Below are 24,169 nucleotides of genomic sequence, written 5' to 3'. Positions count from 1 at the left end.
ATAATGCCCAGAGGATAGCCAGCACTTCTGTCACAAAGACTGAGCTCCCATCTCAAATCTGAATCCCAGCCTGCAGATCCCACTGGGCCACATAAACTCCAAACCCAGCCCTCCCAGAGACAGGATCCCTGGACCCATCAGTGAAGACCCCCAGGTACACCTCCAATTCCAGTTTTAGGAAGGATTCCACATCCGCCTGAATCCCATTCCTATCCACCTCTAAAAAGGACATGGTTGACAGCCCGCTCCTGTATCAGCCAGAACGGCACCGGAGTCCAGCTCCAAAAGGAGGCGGGTCCTCCTGAACCAGCCCCAATTTACCGGCCCATTGGTTACCCTCTTCAAAGAAAGGCCTGCGCTTGACCCCATGACCCCTGAAGCAGCCGCTTAGCAGGGAAGGCCGCAAGGCCGAGCCCCCCCTGCACACCACTGAATATGTCATTAACCATCACATTAAAAAGGACCGGGCTAATTAAGCTCCCTTGCGGGGTGCCGTTCTCCACCTCCACGGTCTCTGAGCAGACGCCCCCAACCCTGACCTGAATAGTCCTCCTTCTCAAAAAATCCTGAATCCAGTTCAGCATCCTGCCCCTGACTCCCAGGTCGAACAACTTAAACAGTAGCCCTTCCTTCCATAGGGAGTCATAGGCTTTCTCTATGTCAAGGAACACCCCCACCACCACTTCCTTGTGCACAAAGGCCTTCTTAATATCCTCCTCAATGACTGCTACTGGCTCCATGGTGGACCTCCCGACCCTAAACCCATTCTGGAACTCTGACAATAGACCCTTGGTCTCTAAAAAGTACACCAACCTATTGGTCACCATCCTATCCATCATTTTACAAAACACAGACATCAGAGCAATAGGCCGATATGACGCCGGGTCAGATCCCCTCTTCCCTGGCTTCAGCACCGACACTATGACCGCATGCTTCCAGTCAGTCGGAAGCCTCCCATCCTCCCATACCTTACCCATCAGTTCCGGAACCTCCAAGAGAGCCCCCTCCTCCAGATGCTGAAAAAGCTTGTAGCCCAGACCATCCTTCCCAGGGGTAGTTCTTGCTCCTGCGGCAATTACATCCTTCAGTTCCTTTAGAGAAAAAAAGACATTGACTGGATTAACATTATCTAAACTCCACTCCAACATCCACTGATTGGCTGCCAGGAGCTCCCTCCTCCTCCTATTTTATTTTTTATTTTAAATTGTTTTATGTAATAGGACTATTTATTGTTGATTCTATCCAAATCATCACATCTTAAACAATCAAATCAACTCAAGCTGCAGTTTCTTCTCTTGTTACTATTTTACAACGTTTTGTTTGTTTGAAATGTCTTAGTTGTTGCCAATGTAGATGGTCTTGTGTCTCTCAAAGAGACCAATGTCGTTATCCAGCTGCTTCATTGCTTGTTCCAGGTACTCCTTGTGGTGTTTTTTGGGTATGGTGTCTGTGACAACAGAAAGGCCCTGGAACTGATGATGCAGCTCTTGCCATGAGGTCTTCAAGCCCTCAATAGTCGTCTGTCGCTCCTCCTCAGAAAACACTTTCATGGCCCCCTGCTTCTTGCACTCTTTGACATAGTCGTCATTCTCCTCCTGAGCCCTCATCGTCTCCTCTTTGCCCTGCAGGAGGTACTCAGGTGTCTCTCCATAGTCCTTTCTCTTTATGTACTTCGGGACGAGGCCTGAATTTTCAAGTGGCTGCTTGTGTCCCATTTTGGTGTCAGCGTAGGCCGGCTGCGGCCTCCCTGCCACCGCCATTACATTTTCAATGACGTTTGTCTTTATGAAATCCTTTTTTGTGCGAATGCCCATAAGTGGGTGTCTGTTCTCAAAGGAACATCAGGTTTCCTCATGGTGCCGCTGTTATTATTCCGTTTTGAACATGGTTTCTTCTCAGGAAGATCTGGCTCCTTGGAATGCTTGACCAGGTATTTATCTGGGGATGGCACGTCTACCTTCGCTGGTCCCATTGTCCGCATTGCATCCTTATTTAACTTACTCTCATGCACAACTGTTGGTCTAAACCTGGATATATGCCTTGGTGATTTGTGTGTTTTAACCTCCTCCTTTGGAATGAGGATGCTCTCTGGTGGATACATAGTAATCGACATCCTGACTGCGGTCAAATATAATATAACATAATGCGGGGGGGGGGGGACACAAAACCAATGATAGCTAGCAAGTCGGGCTTGTCGGTATTGCATCCGATGCTTTGAATTTCCAGCAGTCTAGACGCCCTTCTGCATATTGCTGCCTAACTGTACAATCTATTTTACAATCTTCTTCTTCTTCTTCTTTGGACTTAATGGCGGGTCACAACCACAGAAAGGCGCATACCGCCACCTCCTGTACAACCCAGCAACTGGAGCAGATAAAGCAAGCGAGCGAGAATCCATGTTTATCGTTTTTTGTGTGTCTTCTATAACTGGTTATGTATGTGTTCTGGGCCCCTTTGGTTGTGTCGGAGGGTCACAGGCTCGGGGTGGGGGGGGGGGCCTTGGTTCGGGGCCTCGGCGAGTCATGGTGTTAAAGAGGCATGATGCTTTGACTCGCTGGGGTGCCGGACTCGGGGCCCTCAAGGGTTGGGGATTGTGGCTGCGGTGGGTGGTGATGGAGGGGGCTTGGGATGTTAACTGTACGGTCTGTCTCATTTATTGTCTAGTCATTGTTGTGTTAAGTTAATGTTTTGGGATGTCTTTTTGTTTATTATTATTGTTATTGTGTTGTGAGATGTTTTGTTTCATGTTTGAAAAACAAAATAAAAAAGATTTGATCACAAAAAAAAGAGAATGCAGCCACCGGCCGGATCTCAAACCTACCGAAGTCAGCCCATGTGACCCCACTTCTTAGAGACCTGCACTGGCTCCCCATTGCCGCCATAATCCGCGTCAAGACCCTCGACCTGGCATACCGTGTAGAAAAGGGAACGGCTCCCGCCTACCTCCGGTCAATGGTCTCTAACTACACAGCCTCAAGACCTCTACGTGAGTCGTTCCTTATCTTCATTGGGGAAAGTCTGGGAGTGTTGCATATTTGGATTCTATGGTGTTTTTTGTTCTTGATCTATTGTGATCTTTCTTCTTGACTTGTACAGCCCATGGGGGCAAATCCATGTGATCTCAGGCTCTACAAATACATTTGATTCACGTAGCAGGGCGGTGCATCAGGTCAGAGTGCCCCCCCCTGGAGCAGTTTTTGGGGTTCACTGCCTTGCTCAAGGGCAGTTAGATGTAATACGAGCCCTTCAGTCACCAGCTTACAGCTGGAATATACCCTCCTGTCTGTGACAGGGATCAACCCAGCGGCCTTACTGCCTCTTTACCTCTCTAGGCCATCCTGCCTCCCCAATGGAACAACCTCAAGGGACACGAAGCGCACAAAATAAATCATAGTTAATGGTCGCAGTAGCCTGACCACCCTGTTTAGAAGAGATGTTTTGGGGTAAATTGGCTCCAAGTCAAGAAAGTCTAAGCTCCAGTTTGTCTTCCTGAGCCAGGCTCTCTCAGCTCAGGGAAAGCCATCTACTCGCTGCTTTTTCCCATGCAGCGATTTGAAATGGAGAAAGTGATGAAGCGCGAGAGAGACTTCATTACAGCCTGAATAGAGTGCATGCCTGGGAAGCGGTGACTCGGGAACATCCTGGCTACTGAGGACACTACAAAGGCTGCCCTCTATGGAGGACATATAACTTTTGCCACCCAAGCCAACCAATCAATGTCCGTGCCCCCTGTGCTTTATCCATGCCCCCTTTGCTTTATCCACGCCCCCTTTGCTTTATCCACGCCTGTGTTCTTTATCCATGCCCCCTTTGCTTTATCCACGCCCCCTGTACTTTAGCCACACCCCCTGTGCTTTATACACCCCCCCTGTGCTTAATCCACACCCGTTATGCTTTATCCACGCCCCCTTGTGCTTTATCCACGCCCCCTGTACTTTATCTACGCCCCCTGTTCTTTATCCACTCCCCATTTTGCTTTATCCACGCCCCCTTTTGCTTTATCCACACCCCCTGTGCTTTATACATGCCCCCTGTGCTTTATCCACGCCCCATTTTGCTTTATCCACGGCCCCTGTTCTTTATCCATGCCCCTGTGCTTTATCCACGCCCCATTTTGCTTTATCCACGGCCCCTGTTCTTTATCCATGCCCCTGTGCTTTATCCACGCCCCATTTTGCTTTATCCACGACCCCTGTGCTTTATCCACGGCCCCTGTTCTTTATCCACGCCCCTGTGCTTTATCCACGCCCCCTTTTGATTTATCCACACCCCCTGTGCTTTATCCACCGCATTTTGCTTTACCCACGCCCCTGTGCTTTATCCACGCCCCCTTTTGCTTTATCCATGACCTTTGTACTTTATCCACGCCCCTGTACTTTATCCACGCCCCTTGTGCTTTATCCACGCCCCTGTACTTTATCAACGCCCCCTGTGCTTTATCCACACCCCCCTGTGCTTTATCCATGCCCCTTGTACTTTATCCACGCCCCTGTACTTTATCCATACCCCCCTGTGCTTTATCCATGCCCCTTGTACTTTATCCACGCCCCTGTACTTTATCCACGCCCCATGTGCTTTATCCACGCCCCCCTGTGCTTTATCCATGCCCCTTGTACTTTATCCACGCCCATGTGCTTTATACACGCCCCTTTTTCATTTATCCATGCCCCCTTTTGCTTTATCCACACCCCATTTTGCTTTATCCATGACTTGTTTGCTTTATCCACGCCCCCTTTTGCTTTATCCACACCCCATGTGCTTTATCCACGCCCCCTTTTGCTTTATCCACACCCCATGTGATTTATACACGCCCCCTTTTGCTTTATCCACGCCCCTTGTGCTTTATCCACGCCCCCTGTGTTTTATCCATGCCCCCTGTGCTTTATCCACGCCCGTTCTTTATCCACGCCCATTCTTTATCCACGCCCCTGTGCTTTATCCACTCCCCCTTTTGTTTTATCAACGCCCCCTGTGCTTTATCCACGCCCCCTGTGCTTTATCCACGCCCGTTCTTTATCCACGCCCCCTTTTGTTTTATCAACGCCCCCTGTGCTTTATCCACGCCCGTTCTTTATCAACGCCCCCTGTGCTTTATCCACTCCCCCTTGTGCTTTAGCCACGCTCCCTGTGCTTTATCCACGCCCACTGTGTTTTAGCCATGCCCCTTGTACTTTATCCACGCCCACTGTGTTTTAGCCATGCCCCTTGTACTTTATCCACACCCATTGTACTTTATACACGCCCCCTGTACTTTATCCACGCCCCCTTCCATGAGTAATGAACCGATTGTCGTAGGAGAGGTGTCCTTTGTCACCACAGCAGGACTGCACCCGTGGGGTAAGCCTGGCTATTGTGGTTGGTTGGTTGGTTGGTCACTCACACACTCACACGGACATTCCGTGAGGGACATTTAGTCATGCGCAGATCATCCCAGCACCTTTCTTCTGTGCTGGCACAACGCTAACAACGCTTACAGTTTATGAACATATGTTGTGTACTATGTTTACAGATCTATCCCCGTTTGAGGAGCCGGGAAAAACAAGCATCTCATGTTTTTCTGAATGTATGTACATTTAAAAAAGCTGTGACAATAAAATAATCTGAATTTGAATCTAACGTGTATGTGTTAGCTGCAGGTGTGTACGCTCGCAACTGTTATGCGCATAACAAGCGTGCATGTCACTTGAGGGTTTGACATACAGCTCGCTCAACAATTAACCCTCTTTCACTTGTCCTTTGTAATTTGTGTACATCAGTAGCGGTATAACTATTAACATAATTGTATTATGCGCATTTTGATGTTTGCATCAGCAAATTCGAAAAACGTCCTCAATTGTGCAAAGAAAAATGTAAGGTGGATTTTGGAAATGTTGAAAAAGAGTTTATCCTCAATGTCATTATTGGTCAGCTGCTTGGTCCGATTCCATTGCACCAAAATTGTTAAAGGGATATTTCACTTTAGTAGAACTGTAGTGGAAGTTTCAGCAGTCTCACCTCTATATAAGTTAATCTATGAGTAAGCTGCTGTCTGTCACCACTGCTGTTCCTGTTGTCTGCTATCAACACCACTCTCCTCCCTCATTCACTTCCTGTTGAAGACCTACTTTAAATATCGTACTTCTAAAGTATAAACAAACTACTGCCATACACATTTAAATCAAACAGACATGTCAGATCAAGATATGTGTCAGAGGTTTGAGTGTGCAGTGTGTCTTCTCCCTGCACAGAATGGTTAGGGAGTGGTTACCATGGTTACCAGTTGGTAAAACTACACCTCAAGTGAGAAATAGTTCCTTTACTGATGATTGGAAAATGACAACATTCGCTAAAAATAACACGTACCTTTGACTCAGGAAAATATATTACACAGAATAATATAGCTGTATAGTTTGTTTATGTTTCAGAAGTATGATATTTAGACATGGTCCTCAAAATGAATGGAAGTGAACAAGGAGCCTGACACCTGGGAGGAATGGGGGTGTTGACAGCAGATGGCAGGGAGAGCAGTGGCCGCTAGCTTACTTGTAGATAGATGACTTTGATAGAGGTAAGACTGCTGATTTTTGACAAGTTCTACTAAAGTGAAATATCCCTTTCACTTGGTTTAACGTTATATAATGATGAAATAATGATCTCTCCACCATAACTTCACCAGAACTGTGAAACACGGTGCTGCGGTCAGTGTTCTGGAGAGAACTGTCAAATCTGCTACCAGGGAGACTGGGAGTAACACGTCATGTAGCAAATGTAATGTGTTCATTATAATGTTGTTATATTTAGTCTGTTGGGAGCAGCCATATTAACACATTGTCTGCCCGTAATTGTGCCCATCTTTGTGCCCTCTGCCAGCGCTGTAAGCCTATGGAGTGGCTCACCTTCTTTGCAGGGCTATACATTTTTAAATATTATAGCTATATCGACATTACTATGGCCCATTCAACATCCGGTATCTATCGTTCCGGATGTAGGAACGTTATATTTTTCCATGCATACATTGTCGTGTTAGTACCGTCGAGAATATAAGTATGTTTTTATAGTGTAGAGCAGTAATTCCTAAAACGCGAGTTAGGCCTTGAGGCATATTATACATTATCGATTGGCATTTTGTTCCTATACACGCTATATTAAAAAATTCAAATGTATATGATCGGTATACATTATGCTTCATCATGCGTGAAGGAAAGGGGGGGGGGTTGTTTATAATTCCTTGATTGTCAGTAACGGCTTTTTTTTTAGTATGGGTTGATACGTTGATCAGATGGATTGCAGTGAAATAAATAAAAAATCGAGCTGAAAATAACGTTAGATTCCTCTTACCGTTCGTCGATGAGACTGGAGGAAAAATATTCCAATTATTTGACGTCGATCTGCTAGATCCATTTTCCATTTGTATGACGCAATAAACGCCGAAATCATATTGATTCTTGCGTTTCGAAAGCGATCCAATGCACTCGAGTGTGTATCTAGACCCACGTTACAATATATCTCTGCCGGATGAATTTCCCAGATGCACCGAGCGCCACTTCCGGTTTGGCGTGGAGTGTAACTTGCCCGAAATCCACCAGGGGGCAGTATTGAGGTGTTGCAAATTAATATCAGACAGGGTCCAGCTGCGTCCCGGAGGGAGGCTGGATGAATTATGAATGCCATGGCGAAAACATGAAATATTGATCCCAAAAACGAGTTAACTCGTTTCTGGCGCACAACGCATGCCGGGCAATAACAATTTAACTCGTTTATGGCGCACAATGTGTTAACCAGAGGGGTGTAACATATCACGCATATCCCATATATCATAACATAATAGCTATAGATCCTATTTTGTCACCCCTGTTACAATTGCTCTCAGTCACAAAGCACCCACTGGTTTGTGCATAAGAATAGGGCTTCATCTTGCTTTGGAAAGCAATAAATATGGTGTTATATGGTGTTATATGGTGTTATAAAACGGCCAAATCAAATTCCTTGTAGTAAACTACTTGGCAATAAAAACTTTCTGATTCTGATTCTGATATGAAAAAACCTGACCAATTAATTAATCCAGTTTCGATTTCAATTACGCTTTTGGCTTCCCAAGATCATGAAAACACATCGGTGTGCTCTGGATGTTTCATACAAATCGACCACTAGGGGGTGTTACAAATTAAATAAACAAGCGTGGCATAACACAAATCAGACTATAAATCAAAGATAATTGTGTAACTAATAGTGTGCTACTGCAATAGTGTTAATGGTGTGTGATAATGTAATAGTAGTGTAATAGTGTGCTTGTGATGTACTGTAGTTATCAGAAAAGTAAACAGACTATAGTGCTGTCTTTTCTGCATAAGGAAACCATACCTTTATGACTGCATTAATCATCGTTTCCATGGACACAGTGAATAAACAAGGCTGCACAGACACCATGAAATACAATTATTTAACTTTTTTCAACTAATTTCTTTTTGCTTTTATTTTTAAAAGAGACTCAAGAATATGGGGAGGAACAATAATATAATAGGATTTATTTAATATGTTAAGGGACAATATGACAAGTAAAAGTAGGAGGGGTTAGTTTACTTCCTGTTTGGGCAGAGATGTTTGACAGTGGAACGTTGTCCAACTACTGTTTATGTATTGAGAGTACGGTATAATCTACACCTTCATCTACACATTTGTTTACACTGTTTATTTTTCTCATATTTTTTGATTCAGATACAATTGTATGGCCTATATAATCGTCTTTCTACTGTTACCCTGCCCATACCTGTACCTCCACTCCCCCCTCCCCTATATGCTACTATGATGCCAGAATTTCCCCAAGGGGATAAATAAAGGAATTGTTATGGTTTGACACCGACCCCAAACGCAACGACACAAGAGAGTAGATTCAGAGTTGCCAAAAACAAGGGCTTGTTTATTTACACTAAATAAACAGCATAGACTTGGTAGAGAACAGACAAAGACTGGGATACAAGCATAGATGAATGTTGCTGCTCTGCAGCTTCTCCCGGGATGGTTAGTCTGGGGAAGCAGACGATGACGTCAGAGCCGCTCTGCAGACTTCTCTCGGCAGATCTCCGAGGTGGTAACGGGACCGAGAGGGAGAGAGGGAGCGGGTTAGCTCAGAGTACAGTTGGGAACAGAGCAGGTGACAGGGGAGGTGACTTGTACCAAAAAACAGAGTAATCCAAGTGACTGAATCTTCGGTGTATATACACACTGTGAGTAACGTCCCAAACACAAATCCACGTGATAGAAATCTTCGGTGCAAATAAACACTGTGAGCGATGTCCCAAATACAAATCCAAGTGATTATATCTTCGGTGTGTGAACACACAGTGAGCGATGTTAAGGCCAAATATTATCCCAATGAACAATCCAAAAAAGCTGAACGCTGGGTGAGTGATATCTTCAGTGTCATTTAAACACACGAAAAAGAATAGGATCAAAGACAGTCATAAAAACTCACCCAGGCGCTGTGCGTAAAGAGAGTAGGATCAAAACGGGGCGAGCGCGTCGCCACGGGAAAACGGGTGTCCAAGCGGAATACTTCTTGAATATCCTGGAGGCAAAGCACAGGGAAAAACAGCAGGCAAGGCAGGAACGGCGAATGCTACTGAAATATCAAAACGATCCAACAAAACTTGAATGGGGAAACGGGGTATATATAATCAGAGGAATGCTTAATTGACAAGCTGTGACAGCTGCGGGATGAGATTGACAAGCGTGTGGTTGGGGGAGCACCAATCAAACGGCGTCTACGGGAAGAAGCGTGTGAATAGGGGAATGCAATTGATTAACAGAAAACTAAAGGAACAGAGCGAGTAGGCTTAAAGGAACAGAGCAGCGGACCAATCATCACAGTACTTTAAGAAGCCCGTGGTGGGGAAAGAACCAAACCTTACAGTACCCCCCCCTCCACGGGAGCCACCCGGCGACCCACTCGGCCCCGGCCTGCCCGGACGGGACCGAAGGAAGCCGGCGATCAGGGGCACTGGAGAGGGGGACAAAGACAGAGGCCCGGAGAGGGGGACCGGAGACGTGGACAGAGGACCGGCGAGGGAGGCCGGTGACGGGGACTGGGAGCCGACAGCGGAGGCCGGGCACGGGGACTGGGGCCCGACAGCGGAGGCCGGGCACGGGGACTGGGACCCGACAGCGGAGGCCGGGCACAGGGACAGAGAACCGGCGAGGGAGGCCGGAGACGGGGACTGGGGCCCGACAGCGGAGGCCGGGCACGGGGACTGGGGCCCGACAGCGGAGGCCGGGCACGGGGACTGGGACCCGACAGCGGAGGCCGGGCACAGGGACAGAGAACCGGCGAGGGAGGCCGGAGACGGGGACTGGGGCCCGACAGCGGAGGCCGGGCACGGGGACAGAGGAACGGCGAGGGAGGCCGGAGACGGGGACTGGGACCCGGTGAGGGGGCTGGACGGCACCTGAAGACAATGGGCACGACAGGAGGAGCTCCACCCCTTGATGGTACCGGAGGACCAGGCGATGTGGGGCTCGTGCAGCACGAGCCAGGGCCTGCCCAGGACCACAGGGACAAGGGGAGAGCTGGTGACGAAAAACTGGAGCCTCTCAACGTGGTCACCAGCAACGGTGAGAAGGACTGGACAGGTGCGTTGAGTGACGTCAGCCAGGCGGCGATGATCCAGCGCGAAGACCTCCAAGGGCCTCTCGAGGTTCTCAAGTGGAATGTTGGCCCGGGTGGCAAACCCAACGTCCATGAAACTAACATCAGCACCAGAGTCCATGAGTGCACCCACCGTCGCCCGCTGGTCCGCCCAGGCTAGGGTGACGTCCGCCAGACGGTTAGGTGGTGCACGGGTGGAGGAACAGGAAAAACGGCTCACCAGGATCTCCCGGGGTCCCGGCGAGCCTGGTCCTCTTGGCCGGGTAGGGCAATTGGAGACACGGTGTCCATCCCGGCCACAGTAGAGGCAACGGCCGGACCTGAGCCTGGACTCCCGTTCGGCCGGGCTAAGGCGGTTGCATCCCAGCTGCATGGGTTTCTCCTTGGTAACGGCTCGGGAGGGAACAAACCCACCAGTCACGGAGGGGGCAGGACGGTCAGCATTGTAGAGGCGGCCGCCGGGAAAGGGAGCCCCTGAGCGGAGGTCGATGGCACAGTCGTAAGGCCGGTGAGGCAGAGAGACCTGAGCCCTGGACTCAACGAAGACCTCCTCGAGGTCGTGGTACTCGGGGGGTACGTCTGGGGTACTGAAAACCTCCTCGAGGTCGTGGTCCTCGGGGGGTACGTCTGGGGTACTGAAAACCTCCTCGAGGTCGTGGTCCTCGGGGGGTACGTTTGGGGGTCCCCGTCGGGTTCTCCAACGTCTTCTCTCCTGGAGGCGTCCGTCGATGCGAATGGCGAGGCTGAACAGGTCCTCGAGGGAATCAGGTTCCTCCCGGGTCGCGAGCTGGTCCCTGACTGCGTCACTGAGCCCCCTCACGAAGGTAAGACGAAGTGCCTGGTCGTTCCAACCGCTCTCCACCGCCGCCAGTCGAAACTCCAGGACGTAGTCTGTTACCCCGCCGCTCCCCTGTCGGAAGGTACCCAACCGGGCTCCAGGGTCCAGACCACGGGCTGGATGGTGGAACACCCTGCGGAGCTCAGCCACGAAGTCTGGATAGGAGAAACAAAAATCTGCATCCATTGCCCAGGAGGAAGTGACCCACTGGGCTGCCCGGCCTGAGAGCAAGTTTGTCATATAGGCCACTTGGGCTCCTCTTGAAGTGAATCGACTGGGTTGATGACGGGAAACTAACTCACATTGCATGATGAATGTGGCACACTCGTCGGGATTGCCGTCGAACAGCCGTCTTGAACAGCATAGACTTGGTAGAGAACAGACAAAGACTGGGATACAAGCATAGATGAATGTTGCTGCTCTGCAGCTTCTCCCGGGATGGTTAGTCTGGGGAAGCAGACGATGACGTCAGAGCCGCTCTGCAGACTTCTCTCGGCAGATCTCCGAGGTGGTAACGGGACCGAGAGGGAGAGAGGGAGCGGGTTAGCTCAGAGTACAGTTGGGAACAGAGCAGGTGACAGGGGAGGTGACTTGTACCAAAAAACAGAGTAATCCAAGTGACTGAATCTTCGGTGTATATACACACTGTGAGTAATGTCCCAAACACAAATCCACGTGATAGAAATCTTCGGTGCAAATAAACACTGTGAGCGAAGTCCCAAATACAAATCCAAGTGATTATATCTTCGGTGTGTGAACACACAGTGAGCGATGTTAAGGCCAAATATTATCCCAATAAACAATCCAAAAAAGCTGAACGCTGGGTGAGTGACTGTCTGACAAAAAGCAGGATATCTTCAGTGTCATTTAAACACACGAAAAAGAATAGGATCAAAGACAGTCATAAAAACTCACCCAGGCGCTGTGCGTAAAGAGAGTAGGATCAAAACGGGGCGAGCGCGTCGCCACGGGAAAACGGGTGTCCAAGCGGAATACTTCTTGAATATCCTGGAGGCAAAGCACAGGGAAAAACAGCAGGCAAGGCAGGAACGGCGAATGCTACTGAAATATCAAAACGATCCAACAAAACTTGAATGGGGAAACGGGGTATATATAATCAGAGGAATGCTTAATTGACAAGCTGTGACAGCTGCGGGATGAGATTGACAAGCGTGTGGTTGGGGGAGCACCAATCAAACGGCGTCTACGGGAAGAAGCGTGTGAATAGGGGAATGCAATTGATTAACAGAAAACTAATAGGCTTAAAGGAACAGAGCAGCGGACCAATCATCACAGTACTTTAAGAAGCCCGTGGTGGGGAAAGAACCAAACCTTACAGGAATATCGTATCTTATCTCTCTGCATAGGAGCGTGTACAACATAAATTATTAACTTTTTTTAACTTTGCTTGGCTTCTACTCATAAAATTACGGGGAGGAACAATAATATGATATTATTTATTCAATATGTTAATGGCCAATATGGCGCGAGAAATGCAGCACTGGTTTGTTTACTTCCTGTTTGGGGGTAGAGACGTTCGACAGTGGTACGTCGTCCAACTCTCTGCCTAGCAGCTCGCACTTTACCTCCAGTGGACTATATAAGACGCTGTCGGAGCCGCGGACAGGATCCCGTTAACGAGGATGAATGATGGGTGTGTTTACCTCCTCGTCGGGAGCTGCTCGTCCTAACGTCCCTCTGAGGACCACTGAACATGCATTACAGCCATCAGGCAGGAGAGCCAACGAGGTTTTAGTGAACATCAACCCATTATTTGGTGCTCACCGGAGAGTGCATTAGTCGGCTGTGTGTACAATGGTTGTGTAATTCAGTCAATTATTCGCTGTGCTTTATTCGTCGTAGATTTGAGGCCTCACTCTTTGCATAAATGGACAGTGGTGGTGGAGGACGTGTGCTGGTCCTTTACTTTAAGTAAAAGTAGAAATACGCATATATAATAAACTCTGGTGAAAGTAAAAGTCCTCTATTCTCAAGTCTACTTAAGTAAAAGTAGAGAAGTATTTGATATGGGATGTACTTAAGTGGTATGTGGTCCAGTTATGCTGCTCTGATTAAATGTTGTGGTATGTGGTCCAGTTATGCTTCTCTGATTAAAGGTTGTGGTATGTGGTCCAGTTATGCTGCTCTGATTAAAAGTTGTATTAAAGTAGTATGTGGTCCAGTTATGCTGCCTTGATTAAAGGTTGTATTAAAGTGGTATGTAGTCCAGTTATTCTGCTCTGATTAATGGTTATGTTAAAGTGGTATATGGTCCAGTTATGTTTCTCTGAATACATCCTCTTGAAGTTGTACATTTTTGCAGTGTTTTCTATGCAAAATATTTTTCTTCAAAGTAACAGTAACTGATGGGTTCAGATAAATGTACAATGTTCCCTCAAATGAAAAAGTACTCAAAGTGGTGCGGTTAGGTGGCCGAGCGGAGATTGCGTTCGTCACCAAGCTCACAGCTCCGGGGCTGTCACCAGCTTGGCTGGCCGTTCACACTAATACAATTGGCTGTATTAGAGGGTGGGAGAAGCTGGCGGGGTGGGTCCGGGTCGTTGTAAACAGCGACTCCTACAGTTCGGTCGGGGCGCCTGCTAAGCGCGGATAGGATCTAAGGGCGGTAGTGTGATCCTTCCACACGTTACACACTCTCAGTGAGAGTCCGCGCTGCCAGGTGAAAAGAAGCGGTTGATTGGCTAGACATGTGTCGGAGGAAGCACGTCGTGATAGCCTCCACTCTCCCAGACCGACTGTGGGGGGTAAGTGCGCAGCGACCAGGAAGGGGATTGGGAATTGGCATAACGACTAACATTGGGATGGGAGAAAATCGGAGGAAAAAGGAGGGGGAAAAATATATATAAAAAAAATAAAATATGCACACCCGAGCCACCAAAGTGCCGGTGGGAAAATCGTCCTAAAAACGTCCCATATGCGGGTCGGCACATGCTAAGAAACAAAAATGTTTTTTCGCCTTTGCATGGTCGTCTAGAAATCCAAGGCACGCATGAAGCCGTCTGTATTTCCACCATTGTTTTCCTCCACCAATTATTATTTGCACCTGATAAATAAACACGCTACCCGGCAGACTTCACTTCAGAGCGACAGCTCAAAGATAAGTTCTTTCAGGAAGTGTGGTTGGATTTGCATTTGATATGAGATAGAACCAAAGTGAGAGAAGAAAATTAAATGTCTTGTGAAATATCTGCACAAGAGACAGATATCAGTGACTCATGAACATCAAACTCTATTATTGCTGGCCATGAGCCCACGGAAACCAGACGTGTTATAATTCCCATTGACACTCGGAGATAATGAGCTTAAAGATGTTTCCCTTTTTTTTCTTTTTAAAGATGCATTTTCACCTTGTGCGTCTGCGGCGGGGATTACGTCTCAACATTAATAAAGCATCTGTCTCCTCGATCACACAACAGTCAGCGCCAGAGGAACGGGGGGAGAAATGTCACCGACGCTATAAAAGGATGCAATTATAAGGACGCCGCATTAAGTCTACACGATGCCCTCAGACTTCCACTGTGATTAACCCGTGCTATTTCCAACTTAGCCGTAATTAGCGGCTCACTATAAAAACACACTCCGAGCGCCTGTGAGGCGGCGCCTCTCTCTTCTGTCCCCCCTTCACTCATCCAAATTTGTTTTCCCCAAGTGAGCGAACGGAGACACACAGCGTAGGCGATAAACGCACGGCTAGCGCCGGGAGTCGGAGTGTTTCATTAGTTGGTTAGTAATGGCTATAATGGCATCTGGACTATAGCTGAAGGAAGGGTCATCGTGTCACTGTGTAGCGCGTGAACGCACATCAGTGCCAAGAGTGGAAAACGTTCAGTCCGACAGACGTTGAGTTGAATGGGATCAGCCGTCTCCTCGCTAAATGACATTTAAACAGGTCATCACCTCGAATGTTTGAATCATCTGCAATCTGTTGCTTTGTTAACTAGCTAACGTTGGATATATATTGGTTGATATATTTCCTCAGATAGCTGGTATATGTAATAATAATAATAATAATTCATTTAATTTATATAGCGCTTCTCAATGACCCGAAGTTGCTGACAATAGTCAGGAGCAAAGTAAAAACAAAGAAACAAAAACAAGGAAACAAAAACAAAAGGAACATGAGACCATGGGGGGAACAGGGAAGACAGCATGATAGCACAAAAAGACAGGAGCCAGACATCAATCAGGTTGGAGGGTGGGGGGGGGGGTTGAAGGCAAGGGAGAACAGGTGGGTTTTGTAGCTTGTCCATTAATCTCCCATAGGCTTAACTACGTCTGGCACCAAGCAGAGTGTGGAACGCTGGTATTCTGACGTGATGACCCTTCCTTCTGTTATGGTTTCCTTGGTTCCAGGGAAAATCCACTCCAAAGTAAAGAGTATAGTGAATTGACATTATTTGATTGCAGCTTTAGCTTTTTCTGAATAGACAAGTCTACCCATAAGCAACACCTGAAAGACAAGATGATACTACAGTCATCGGACTGATCACTGGGGGAGCTGAGGAGGCATACAGAAGGGAGGTGGCCGAACTGGTGGCCTGGTGTCAGGACAATAGTCTCTCCTTGAATGCAGACAAGACCAAGGAGATGATTATTGACCCACGGAGGAGGAGTGTACAGTTCACACTTCTGTACATAGGTGAACACCCAACAGATAAAAAATAAAATCCCAGCAACGACTGTACTTCCTAAGAAGGCTGAGAAAATGTGGGCATGCCACCCAAAATTATCAGTAACTTCTATAGAAGTACGGTTGAGAGTGTCCTTACCAGCTCAATCACAGTCCGGTATGGAAACTGCACTGCTAAAGAGAGGAAGGCACTCCAGTGAGTGATTAAAACTGCTCAGTTTTTACCCTCTTTTTTTAGCACTCGCTTGTATTTAAATATGTATGAGTATTGTCTGATTTTGTGTGAAGGGTGGACTAGCAAAGTAAGATTTTCATTGTATGGCAAACTGTCTGTTTAACTGTGCACATGACAATAAACAATCTTGAATCTTGAAGACTCTAGTGATGATGTTGTTGAGAGACAAATCGTGGAGCTACTTCATAGACAGTCACTAACGTACAACACTCTGAGGTCACATTTACGCAGGTATTTTTAGTTTTTGTGGTTTTTATAAAATACAGTGTATTCGTGTGGACAGGTGTGTGGTAGTAATTATATGTTTCCCCCCCACACATACTCTGCTCCCAATTTCCCTTGATCAATCCCCAAATTAATGGGGGCGACAGTGGCTCGGGAGGTAGAGCAGTCCTCTGGCAATCCGGAGGTTCCCGGTTCGATTCCCGCTCCTCCCAGGCAGCGTGTCAATAATAATAATAATAATAATGACTTGGAATTATATAGCGCTCTTCACTGACCCAGAGCGCTTCACAGAGTCCATTATTCGTTCATACACAGTCATACCGGTGGTGGTAAGCTACAATTGCAGCCAGAGCTGCCCTGAGGCAGACTCACGGAAGCGTGGCGAATAATCAACGCCTACGGCCCCTCCGACCACCACCAACATTCATTCACATGCATACACATTCATACGAGGCAAGTAGGTTAAGTGTCTTGCCCAAGGACACAACGGCAGTGGGATGGACATGGGCTTGAGCGGGATTCGAACCACCAACCCTTGGATCATTGGACAACCCGCTCTACCCCTGAGCCACGCCGCCGTCCTTGAGCAAGACACTTAACCCCTAATTGCTCCCGATGAGCAGGTTGGCACCTTGCATGGTTGCCTCCGCCATCTGTGTGTGAATGTGTGAGTGAATGTGGGAATGAATGGGTAAATGTGAGGAACTAATTGTAAAGCGCTTTGGATAAAAGCGCTATATGAAAAAGCAGCCATTTACCATTTACCAAATACCCAAATGTCCTGTCTTCCCATCAATCCCTTGGTCCCCCCTGATCAATCAGTCTCCACCCTTTGTCTCTCACCTTCAATACCTAAACCATCCCCCTTCCGGCCCCCATGTGCCCCCCCCCCCATCTTTCCCCATCCCTAGCTCACATTGACATCCTGTCACCCCTTTGCCCTCCTTCACCCCTCTCCGGCCCTCCACAGCCCCAATCCTCCTACAGTATCTCTTTCCTACCTGGTCACCTGACCACACCCCCTTTTATCCAGGTATAAAGGTCTACGTCAGGGGTGCCCAACCTTTTTTGAACCAAGATCTACTTTTTAATTTGCCACCTAGCCGAGAGCTACCAGCCCAAATTTGACCTACTCTCGACTAGTATTAGTTGTAATAGTATTAGTAATACCCATTCAATATGCACATGACAGAAAATATTATATGGCATATAATATTTTCTGTCATGTGCATATTGAATGGGTATATAATATAATATGATATTTTATATATCATTGTAACGGTGTAGTGTAGGAATTACAAGAATGACAAGTATGTAACTTCTCACGTTGGGCATGCAGGCAGCATGACCCATTTATTTCACACTCTGCATACACACTGACAACACACACACTCAATTGAATGGGCATGAGAAAACATATGTTTACATTGCCAAAGCAAAAGTGGAACAATACAATCAAAACAAAAATGATATATGTACAATTAAAAGGGAATAGGAATGATGTGTAAACAGAGCTGTCACATTGCAACTGACAACACACACAGTCAATTAAATTCAAAGAAAACATGTTTACATTGCCAAAGCAAGTGGAATACAATAAAAAAACAATTCCACAAAAAGGTCTGTCTACATTAACATGATTCTAGGAGCTCTCTGGGGTAACTGGGAAAACTTGGAAATCGGAGCATCAAGCTCATTGACATTGCGATTAGGGATGTCCCGCCCCCTATCGTCTCCCAGATGGTAATGCACCCTTTTGGAATGGACTTAATGAAAATGGATGAGAAAAGAAAAATCCGGAATCCACATTTTACTTCTCAGGCATGTAACCCGAGCCGATCGGATTCATTGTGGAGTCTCAGAACAGCGTGGAATACATATGTACAGTATGTAGCGTTGGATCAATAAAAGCGATACATTTTTGGAATGGCGATCAGGAATTGGAATGATCTTTTTGGAGAACATCTGATCTGAGGTAAGGAATCTATTTTACAAGTCTTGGGATAATTAGAGTTGTATTCGCTGAGATCTCAGCGTTCGCCCTATGTGTGTGTGTGTGTGAGTGTGGGCGATCGCTTTGAGGAAATCAGCCGGAAGCCGCGACAATAGTGACTGGTGACTTCAACCAGTCAAATCTGAAAAAAGTGATGCCGACCTTTTTTCAGCACATCGCCTGCTCCACAAGAGGGGGAAACACACTCGACCACTGCTACACCCCGTTCAAAGCCGGCTACAAGGCTGTAGCGGCTCCGCCACTGATGGGCGCTGCAAGCGCGAGTGATCACGACTCCATTTTTTTAATTCCTGCATACAAACAAAGATCGCGTGACGTCGTCGTGTCACGTGAGACAAAAAAGTGGTCTGACGAATCAGAGGCCGCGCTCCGTGATGCGTTCGAGGACACAGACTGGGACGTGTTTAAAGGAAGCGCCAGTGACGTCAGCGAGTACGCTGATACCGTTGTGAGTTATATAACAACAGTGGCAGACGGTATTGTCCTCACAAAGAAGGCGCGGGTTTTCCCAAACCAGAAGCCTTGGGTGGACAGCACTATAAGAGCAGCCCTGAACTCACGCACCACGGCTTATAACCTGGGCAGAGAGTCAGGAAATATGGAAGAGTACAAGGCTTCAGTCTACACTCTGCGCAAGGCTGTTAAACTTGCTAAGAGGACATATGCTGAGAAACTGGAGACACAAATGGCACAAAACGACACAAGAGGCTTGTGGAGGGGACTGAAGACAATAACTGACTACAAAGTCAGCGCCCCCTCAATGGGGAGCGACGACGCCTCTCTCGCGGACAAACTCAACTCCTTCTACGCTCGGTTCGGTGTAGACAGTGTCGCCGCTAGCCCTCTGGCTAGTGACGTCACTGGCACACCGGCTGTTGTGGAGGGGGGGGGGGGCAACCGCGGGGGGGCGGGGGCGCTCTCTCGTTGTCGGAACACAGTGTGAGAAGAGCATTTATGCAGGTGAACACCAGGAAGGCTGCGGGCCCAGATGGTATAACAGGACGCATACTTAAGTCCTGTGCAAACCAGCTTGCCCCGGTGTTCACCGCCATATTTAATCAATCCCTGGCGGAGTCAGTAGTCCCTGCCTGCTTCAAGATGTCTACCATCATCCCTGTACCGAAGAAACCCTCCCCAACATGTCCAAATGACTACAGACCGGTGGCACTCACCTCTGTGGTCATGAAATGTTTCGAGAGGCTGGTCAAGGACCACATTTGTGCCTCTCTCCCCAGTGATATGGACCCTATGCAATTTGCATACAGGACAAACAGGTCCACTGACGACGCGGTCTCCCAGGTACTGCACAGCACTCTCTCCCACCTTGACCGTCAGAAGGGGGGCTATGTGAGACTGTTGTTCATTGACTACAGCTCAGCGTTCAACACCATAGTCCCCACCAGACTGGTGGACAAGCTGATCGAGCTAGGTCTGAGCTCCGCCCTGAGCGCCTGGGTACTGGACTTTCTGAGTGAAAGACCCCAGGCGGTCAGGGTGGGGGGTCAGACCTCCAACACCATCACCCTGAGCATCGGGTCCCCCCAGGGCTGTGTTCTAAGCCCCCTGCTGTACTCACTCTACACACACGATTGTGTGGCCAAGTTCAGCTCCAACTCCATAGTGAAGTTCGCAGACGACACAGTGGTGGTGGGGCTGATCTCGGACAACGACGAGAAGGCCTACCGAGAGGAGGTTGAGGTACTGGAACGTTGGTGCCAGGACAACAGCCTGCTCCTGAACATTGGTAAAACCAAGGAGCTGATCGTGGATTATAGGAGAGGACAGCAGGAGACACACACACCACTGATGATTAACGGGGCTACCGTGGACAGGGTGAGCAGCTTCAAGTACCTGGGGGTCCACATCTCAGAGGATCTGACATGGTCAACACACATAGACACAGTAGTAAAGAAAGCGAAGCAGCGCCTCTACCACCTGAGACAGTTAAGGAAGTTCAGAGTATCGGGGAAGATACTCCAGTCCTTCTACTCAGGAGCTGTAGAGAGCATCTTGACCGGAAACATCACTGCCTGGTATGGGAACAGCACGGCACAGGACAAGAAGGCCCTGCAGAGAGTGGTGCGCTCAGCCGAGCGTACCACGGGTATTGCGCTACCTCCCCTGCAGGCTCTATACAACAAGAGGTGCAAATCCAGAGCCTGCAGGATAATGAAAGACCCCCACCACCCCAATAACAGCCTGTTCCAGCTGCTGAGGTCAGGCAGACGCCTGCGAACCCCAGCTACTAGGACGGATAGGCTTAGGCTAAGCTTCTTCCCCCAGGCCATCAGAGCCTTGAACAATGAACATTGAGAGACACAGAAACTGAACTATCCACACACAAGCACACACTAGCACATACACGACACGCACGCTGAGCACGCTCACACACTAGCAGCCACTTTAACACTCATGCCGCACACACGCACACTTATGGCCAGAGGAAAGGCCACTTAAATTAGTATAACATCAGGAACAGTGTATTGCACTACTAAAGCTACCTAGCATGTCCTATATGCTCTGTAAATACTATGTACAGATACCGAGATGGCACACCATGCACCTGTTTATTGCACTGTTGTTTTTTATTGGATTCTATTATTATGTTGTACCACTGTATTTTTATTGGATTCTATTATATGTTGTACCACTGTATTGCACATCGTCGCGGGCAAGACCAGCCGCATTTCATTGTATACCTGTATGCCGTGACAATTAAAACTCTTGACTTGACTTGACTTGAGATAATCAATTTTTCAGATCGCCTATATAGCGTGCATACGTACACATATACTATCGATAATCTAGCGTTTATTTGAAAACGATTCATAAATAGTCCGAAAAATGACAACGTTTTTGTGTATTCTAGAATATTCCGGTAAATGGCGATTATCATGGAATATTTATATTTTCCTTGAAAACGAGGGCTTTTCAAAATGCTATAAAACTAAAATGAACAGATAAAAAAACAATCTGCTTCGACAATGTTGACTGGAAAACGAGTCATTGATAAGCGACGGGCAGATTAGACACATAGCCATAATTTAAAACATAGATTAGGCGTTATTAACGCTAACATTGAAGTGGATGGTGGGCATTCAAGCGGTAAATCAAGATTAAGCTTGGGCTCTGAAAGTGTTAGGTTGTTATTTTATTTAACAACTATCCATTATATCCAACATGGATATGGCTTTTTTAACAGTAGGCTATATCCATGATATCCAACATGGATATGGCTTTTTTTGACAGTATATCCATTATATCCAACATGGATATATAGTTTATTTTTTTCACCTATTGCAGCATTGGATCAAAATTCAAAACAAAAGAAAAATAAAGCTTAAGTGGTGCACCACAAAATAACCATGTAAACTAAAACAAATGATGTGCAGAATAGTGCAATAACAAAGGTATTGCAGTAACAGAGGTAGCTTGACTAGCTTCACAAGTTCAGTTACATTCAGTCATAAATAATAAAATAAAAAAATTAAATTGGCTTAGTGCAGAATAATTCTAGACTATGAACTAGTCTAGTCAGATCTTCTGAAAATCACGTGATCAGATTGGGACATCCCTAATTGCGATAGTAATATTAATGGGTTATTCAAATCATTTTTATTTGAGATTTTATATCCAAGTGAGTTGGTATTGATATGCAGTGCTTATGGCTAGGAATCGTAAAATGTACCCGTATGCCAGTAAAATCACCATTATGCCAGTAAAATCACCATGGGTACAAGAAGCAAATGACAGTCTGCACGTGCACTCAACAACTAATCACTAATCATCTAAACTGGGTCCTACACAGTTTTAAAGCCTGACAGTCTTTCTTGTTTGATACCCACACAGTTTAATACCTGTCAGTTTTGAACCTGTAATAAAAAGCAATAGACAGAGTAAAATAGTACAGTGCAATAAAATAGTAGAATATAATAGATAGTACAATTATGCAACATAGGGTAACGCTCTCTCCTGCCTGAACAGAACCTGTACTGCTGAAGAGTCCTTGAGCTCGGTGCTGCTTGGTGGCAGGCACGTGCACACATAGAGCCCAAGGGGTGCTTGAGCACCTGCCCTTTTGTGCCTCATAAAAAAGTGATTTTTTTTAAGAAAAAACAAGATTTTATCTTTTTTTTTTTACCGTTGCGCATATAGACTGCCCTTCCAACTGAAAAATGTCAGGATATAATCAAAATATTAGGTGAAGAGAGAGAGATGCCCCATATTCCATTGCAGTTTGCACGGCATCCTCAGCGTGCCTCTCCGCAGACCTATATATTTTATGCATAGCGTGGGTGGTGATGATGTTGATGATAGAAACCGCTGTGGCGCATACAGTTGAATGCTGGTATTACACTCACTGAGGGACACAAAGAAGTCAAGTCCGCTGGGATTTTGGAATCTCAAATACAAATCGGGATTGGAATAAAAAATGCATTTATATTAAACAATACAGAATATACAGCACTTCTTGGGGTCTGTAGGGTAAGCACTTATTCCCTCCCCCCTGAACATTTATGGAGATGTATGAGCCTTTTAAGTCAGTGATAAAAGTGTCTTGCAAGGATAAGTGAGCTCCTGCACTGATTATTATAGTTCAATATTCAATATTTGATCACCAAAACCCCCCAAAAAGCATAAAAAGGGGGCCCCCCCGCCCGAAAAGGGACCCCAAAAATTGGGCAACACACACAGGTATAGTGCCCATTTTCATCCTTTGAGCACCTGCCCCTCTAAAGTCCTGTGTACGTCCCTGCTTGGTGGCCAACAGCGTCAGACCGTGCAGCTCCCAGGTGTAAATGTATGTGACTACATGAGTGTTTGCAGGGCTGTGGTAGAAAAAGAGCACATGTGCTCAGATCAACGCTGGATAAACAAAGATTAAATTGAAAAGGAAGATATGAAGTATATTTAAAGGGGAACTATTTTACTATTTCTTTCACTATTTGGGCACTTTTACACAATTCCTGTGAGTCTATGGAACACCTCTGTAATATATATATTTTTTTAATTCATTGTTTTGTATTTCTAATCAAGTCCTCAAAAACAGCATTTTTCTACCTCAAGATCTCGAGCTGTTTTGAGGCTGGGCTCCTAAACCACTGCGCCGCGTCATGTTCGCCTGAACATTAACATGCAGCAGTGTCTTTCTGACATCACATATACTGTAGGCACATTTTCAAACGACTCAGTTCAGTGAGGGTGAATATTGTGAGAGGAGAATTGGAAGAATGCGCCAATATGAGAATTTTGAGACATAGATCATATTAATATAAGTTCACATAGCTAGGAAACAATGCTAAACACTCAAAAAGGCCATTTATAAGATAGTTCCCCTTTAATATTTATTAAAAAAAATCAACACTTAGGAAAATGACTTCTCACATGAAAACAGTCTATTCCTATGAATAATAAATTCCAAAGTAACCAAGGTGTGACATGATACGGTCTCACATGACCTCGAGCTCAACGCCTCCCTGACATCACACAACTCGTCCATTGACTTGCATTCTTCCTCTCGAGGGACAGTATACACTCTACTAGTACAGCACTGCCACTCTCCTGGCTCTGAGAGAGAGAGAGAG

At 46.7% G+C, this 24,169-nt stretch overlaps 1 pseudogene across 1 annotated transcript; it reads right to left on the bottom strand.

The window, feature by feature from the left end:
- Window positions 1-1,334: 1,334 nt before the first annotated feature.
- On the bottom strand, window positions 1,335-2,113 carry LOC311226356 (enkurin-like; annotated as a pseudogene). The gene has a single exon. The product of its transcript is annotated as an enkurin-like (transcript).
- Between the last annotated feature and the right edge of the window lie 22,056 nt (window positions 2,114-24,169).

This window comes from Notolepis coatsorum, assembly GCF_963971535.1.
Source record: "Notolepis coatsorum genome assembly, chromosome: 4".
In the NCBI taxonomy this organism is placed as follows: Eukaryota; Metazoa; Chordata; class Actinopteri; order Aulopiformes; family Paralepididae; genus Notolepis; species Notolepis coatsorum.
The sequence above is the reverse complement of the archived record's forward strand: the minus strand, read 5'-3'. Positions and strand labels throughout refer to the sequence as shown.